We start from the raw sequence: 6,000 nt of genomic DNA on the forward strand, positions 1-6,000 counted from the left end.
GTATAAAGAACATTAAGAGTAAACCCCTAGTAAACCCTAAAAAGATTCTGCTCCCACCTTTGCACATCAGGTTGGGTCCCATGAGAAACTTTGTTAGGGAATGAACAAAGATGGTGACGCATTTAAGTACTTAAGGCAAAAGTTTCCTAACTTCAGTGATGCCAAAGTAAAGGAAGGCATCTTTGTATGCCCACAGATTCGAGATGCTTTTTGGTGACCATACTTTTGATGGAATCATACAAGGTGTTGAGGATCATGCATGGGAATGTTGTAAGACAGTCTGTTTACAATTCTTAGGGAACAAACGAGCAATAAATTAAAAGGAGACTGTAGATAAGATGTTGTCACCTTACGAAAAACTTGGTTGCAGCATGTAATTGAAAACGCATTTCTTACATAGTCATCTTGACTTCTTCCCCAAAGATTGTGGTGCATTAAGTGATGAGCATGGGGAGCGATTTCATCAAGATATTGCCACATTTGAGAAAAGGTATGCCAGAAAGTGGAGCCCTACTATTTAAGCAGATTACTGCTGGACTGTCATAAGGGATGTTCCTGAGTTTGTTTATAAACGTCAAGCCAAGCGAAAACGGTCGTCTTCTGAATTTATCTCTGTTGCAAAATATGTAATTGTATATACTGTACATATGGACATTTAAGATTTGTAATCCTTTATATACATTTGTGAACAGTTAATGTATATATTTTCTTTTGTGCTTTACGTAGTTCTGGTATAAAGTAGACTTACAAAGTATTTTCATTCATATAATATTATCTTCACATTTTTAAATATTTTACCTTTGTACTTCCAGAATGGCACTGAAATTTATCAATGCATAATACATAACATTATGCAAGTTATTATTCACTTAAAATTTGTCATACTGAATCTTGGAACATGAATGCATATTTAGTTAGTGAGTTATTTATACAAAAATGTAGATTACTTAAAAAATAGAGCTAAATATCTATGAATATGACGATTTTGTATCATTTTACACTGAAATAAATGCAGATAACTCAAAATCATGCAATTTACACACTTTCACTTCAAATTTGTTGTTCAGTGTTATGTTTAAACTGTACTATAGAGCAGTGGTTCGCTACCTTTCTAGCTGTGTGGGTCACCGATTTTTGGAAAAAAGCTCATGGGCTCACTAACTAAAATATACAGGTAAAAAATATAAACACACACAATTAGACCATATCAAATCATGTGCACACGTCAATAGGCTTAATTCATACTGTACAACAAGAATTGAAATATATTTATATTTTTTATAAAGAAAATATTTTTATTGTATTCACTTAGGTGTCACAGTTATAAGAAAATTCAAATTCGAGTAGTCAGTGTTAATGATAATTCAGTGAGACTTTTGACATTGTTTCTCCCCCAGAAGAAAACCAGTATCTGGATTAAAACTCATAGAGTCTAGCCTCAAATCACTATCTAAGTGAAAAGACTCATCCACATATTCATGTTGTAGAAAAGCCCATCAACTGTTTTAGTGCAAATTTGGCAACTTCTGGATTCTCTTGCAGAATATTTATTCAGAATGGGATCAGTGGTGGCGTTCTGAAAAACGATTTTAGTTTGCTCACTTGATAGTTCAATTAATGAGTCTTCTTCACTTGATCACATTTTCAATTTTTTAAGAAGTCTTCTTCAAGATAACTGCTGATCCATTGGATTTCGCCTCCAATTTTAAGGAAAGAGACATGAAAAGACATAGCTACTGCTATTGCAAGTGTAGTTTGTAGACTTCTCAGTCATGAGAATGAAGAATAAAATGTATAATCTCAGTACAGAACAGAACAAATTAATAAAATATAAATAAATTATTGTCATTAAATTAATTATTAATAATATTACTATTAGTACATGAATTATTATTAGTTTTAAAATAATTGTGTTTGAAAAATTAACTGTATTAGATGAAGTTATTGTTTAAAAATAGTGTTTAGAATCAAGCGTATTCAAAGCATTTGCATGAAGTTTAGGAAAATATATGATTCTAAATTACTTGAGGTTGGAGGCCAATTGATTTGAGATAATCTTTTCTGCTTGTAGCTGTTGTTTTAACGGTTTTGACTTAACTGATTTATGTAAGGCTGGAAATACTTTGAAGGAATCTTATTCCATTTTTTGAGCCCATCGCTGAACTTTCATTACTAATGTTTCTGCTTTGAGTTGCACAAAAAGTTATGGACGTCCTTGCCCTGCAGAGTTAAGAACGTCAAGGGCACCGAGAACATCCGCCAAATATGCAAAGCTAGTCCATCAGTTTTCATCAGTCACACAGTCTCAGTAGGAACTTCCAAGTATTCCACCACAATCTCCGCCATTAAGACTAATCCTGAGTTTGTCAAGGAGTTCAAAAAACCTTGACAATAATTTACTCCTCAATTGTCACTGAGCTGTGCCTGAAGTAGAAGCTGAGTGTATTCACTGTCCATTTCATTACACAAAACATCAAACAGTCTCCAGTTTTAGGTCTTGCTTTAACGAAGTTGACGACTTTTACTGCATTGTTGGAGGTCTAAGACACTCTTCGGAACCCTTAGCCGTAATAGCCTCTCTAAGTACGCTGCAATGTTTCCACTGTACCAGAGAGCAACTGACCTACCTTTGGGGACTGCCAGTATGAATACCAGACAGAGCATGTGCCCCATCAATTGTCAAACCTATCTGCTTCTGCCAACGTAATTCATTTTCTTCTATTAATTTTTCAACGGATTTAAAATGCTCTTCGCCAGTTGCTTTTGTCAAGAAAGGCTGGCGAAACAACAGTTGTATTTCATTATTATCACTTAACTCAAAATCGCGAAAGGCTAAGAAATCAGCGACGCCAGCAATGTCTGTACTCTCATCAAGTTGCAGCGAAAAATGTTCACTTAGTTTCAAAGCTGTAATTACAGCTTCTTTCATATCTTCCTGCGTTTCATCAATTCTTCTGTTCCCAGTTGTCGTTGACAATGAAATTTCGTTTACGTTTTGTGCGCTTTTTCATCAAATAAAGTAGTACTTATTAGTTTTGCTGCAGGTATATTTAGTTCTACTCTCACAGCGTGAGTTAATCCTTTTTCAAAAAGTAACGAAGGTAGCTCATGAGAAACTCTGGTACTTAGAATGTTCCGTTTTGAAGCCTTAGAGAACTTTTTTTCTTGATTTGAAACAAATGGAGAGACTGTCCACACATTCAGGACGTTAAATTGATAGATGCCTTTCAAGTGTTGATAGTTTCCTGCATTCATATATCCGTTGGAATGCGTTTCGAAACAAATCACACACTGTGGCCTAGGGACTTACTCGCCACCAGAACACACAAACCAAAGTTTTAAAAAATAGCGGTTATATTTACGAAAATATGATTCTTCTTAGCTAGTTTGGCATTACATGGACTCCACAATGACTTACTAATAATCCACTACTTACAAAACCTTCATCACATGACAGAGTGGCTAAAAAAAAGCCTGAGGACTCCAGCTGTCAGGAGAAAGATGCTGTCAAGAGGCTCCTGATAAATTAATGGTGATTTGGGGGGGGGGGAGTGGAAAGGGGGGGGGGGGAGTGGAAGTGGGGGGGAGCAAGACCACAATATTGACCTGTCTTTCTTTCCTCTCATCTGAGGTATACTAGCCATAAGAAATAGTTTAACATCTGTTTTTAAGCATAGGTAGTTAATATGGAACAATATTCATATAATCAAGACACATCGAAGTACTATGTATATAAAATTTTATCATTTATAAAACTTCAGTGCTATGTTAAAAACAGCTGAGATTTTATGAAATTTCTGAAATTCTCTGCGACTTACCTGACATTTTCCAGGTAAAATGTAATTCTCTGAAACTTTCAGGTTTTCCAGAAGAATAGCTACCTTGTATGTCTGCTTCGTCTTACGACAAGACAGCGCCCGAAACCAAGCATCCATATTGACATGAATAGCAGTAGTGAACAACAGACACATCTGTACGAAACAACTCACAAACATTGACTAAAGGTGGATTTACACACATAAGTAACGCAACAGTGCCGTGACTGGCACCACCGACGTGGTTGGAAGAATTGGTCAATATATCGAAGAAAATTTTCGTTATATCGACGAAAAGTTACCGACTTTCCGGTCAAAAAAACATCGGTCGCTCTATGTTTAAATACTCATTTATACACTCCTGGAAATTGAAATAAGAACACCGTGAATTCATTGTCCCAGGAAGGGGAAACTTTATTGACACATTCCTGGGGTCAGATACATCACATGATCACACTGACAGAACCACAGGCACATAGACACAGGCAACAGAGCATGCACAATGTCGGCACTAGTACAGTGTATATCCACCTTTCGCAGCAATGCAGGCTGCTATTCTCCCATGGAGACGATCGTAGAGATGCTGGATGTAGTCCTGTGGAACGGCTTGCCATGCCATTTCCACCTGGCGCCTCAGTTGGACCAGCGTTCGTGCTGGACGTGCAGACCGCGTGAGACGACGCTTCATCCAGTCCCAAACATGCTCAATGGGGGACAGATCCGGAGATCTTGCTGGCCAGGGTAGTTGACTTACACCTTCTAGAGCACGTTGGGTGGCACGGGATACATGCGGACGTGCATTGTCCTGTTGGAACAGCAAGTTCCCTTGCCGGTCTAGGAATGGTAGAACGATGGGTTCGATGACGGTTTGGATGTACCGTGCACTATTCAGTGTCCCCTCGACGATCACCAGTGGTGTACGGCCAGTGTAGGAGATCGCTCCCCACACCATGATGCTGGGTGTTGGCCCTGTGTGCCTTGGTCGTATGCAGTCCTGATTGTGGCGCTCACCTGCACGGCGCCAAACACGCATACGACCATCATTGGCACCAAGGCAGAAGCGACTCTCATCGCTGAAGACGACACGTCTCCATTCGTCCCTCCATTCACGCCTGTCGCGACACCACTGGAGGCGGGCTGCACGATGTTGGGGCGTGAGCGGAAGACGGCCTAACGGTGTGCGGGACCGTAGCCCAGCTTCATGGAGACGGTTGCAAATGGTCCTCGCCGATACCCCAGGAGCAACAGTGTCCCTAATTTGCTGGGAAGTGGCGGTGTGGTCCCCTACGGCACTGCGTAGGTTCCTACGGTCTTGGCATGCATCCGTGCGTCGCTGCGGTCCGGTCCCAGGTCGACGGGCACGTGCACCTTCCGCCGACCACTGGCGACAACATCGATGTACTGTGGAGACCTCACGCCCCACGTGTTGAGCAATTCGGCGGTATGTCCACCAGGCCTCCCGCATGCCCACTATACACCCTCGCTCAAAGTCCGTCAACTGCACATACGGTTCACGTCCACGCTGTCGCGGCATGCTACCAGTGTTAAAGACTGCGATGGAGCTCCGTATGCCACGGCAAACTGGCTGACACTGACGGCGGCGGTGCACAAATGCTGCGCAGCTAGCGCCATTCGACGGCCAACACCGCGGTTCCTGGTGTGTCCGCTGTGCCGTGCGTGTGATCATTGCTTGTACAGCCCTCTCGCAGTGTCCGGAGCAAGTATGGTGGGTCTGACACACCGGTGTCAATGTGTTCTTTTTTCCATTTCCAGGAGTGTAATTAGATATTATGTACATCAACAAGCCAGCAGCCTGATTATCCCCCTCGGAACAAGAAATGAATGGAAAACAATGCACGTTCACGCTTGGCGATAACCACTTGGTAACAATGGTAACTGCAGGTAAATGACACAATAAAAGGTATACGATGGGTCCGCCGTAAGGTCTCGTCACATATCTGATTTGTCAGGAGCACTTCATTTGAAGTTCCTTGTATTTCATTTCGCAAACGCCAGCGATAGATGGTGAAGTTACATGTTGCAATTTTCGTTGGTAGCACTGAGCGCCGATTACGTCAGCATTTCGAATCTCACGTGTCCGCCCACCGCAATGACCAATCTTGTCTTTAGATTTTTGTTCATCAATTTTAGCAAATGGTTTTGAAGAACGCCGATGAGAAGAATT

This window comes from Schistocerca serialis, chromosome 2 (assembly GCF_023864345.2).
Source record: "Schistocerca serialis cubense isolate TAMUIC-IGC-003099 chromosome 2, iqSchSeri2.2, whole genome shotgun sequence".
Taxonomy (NCBI): Eukaryota; Metazoa; Arthropoda; class Insecta; order Orthoptera; family Acrididae; genus Schistocerca; species Schistocerca serialis.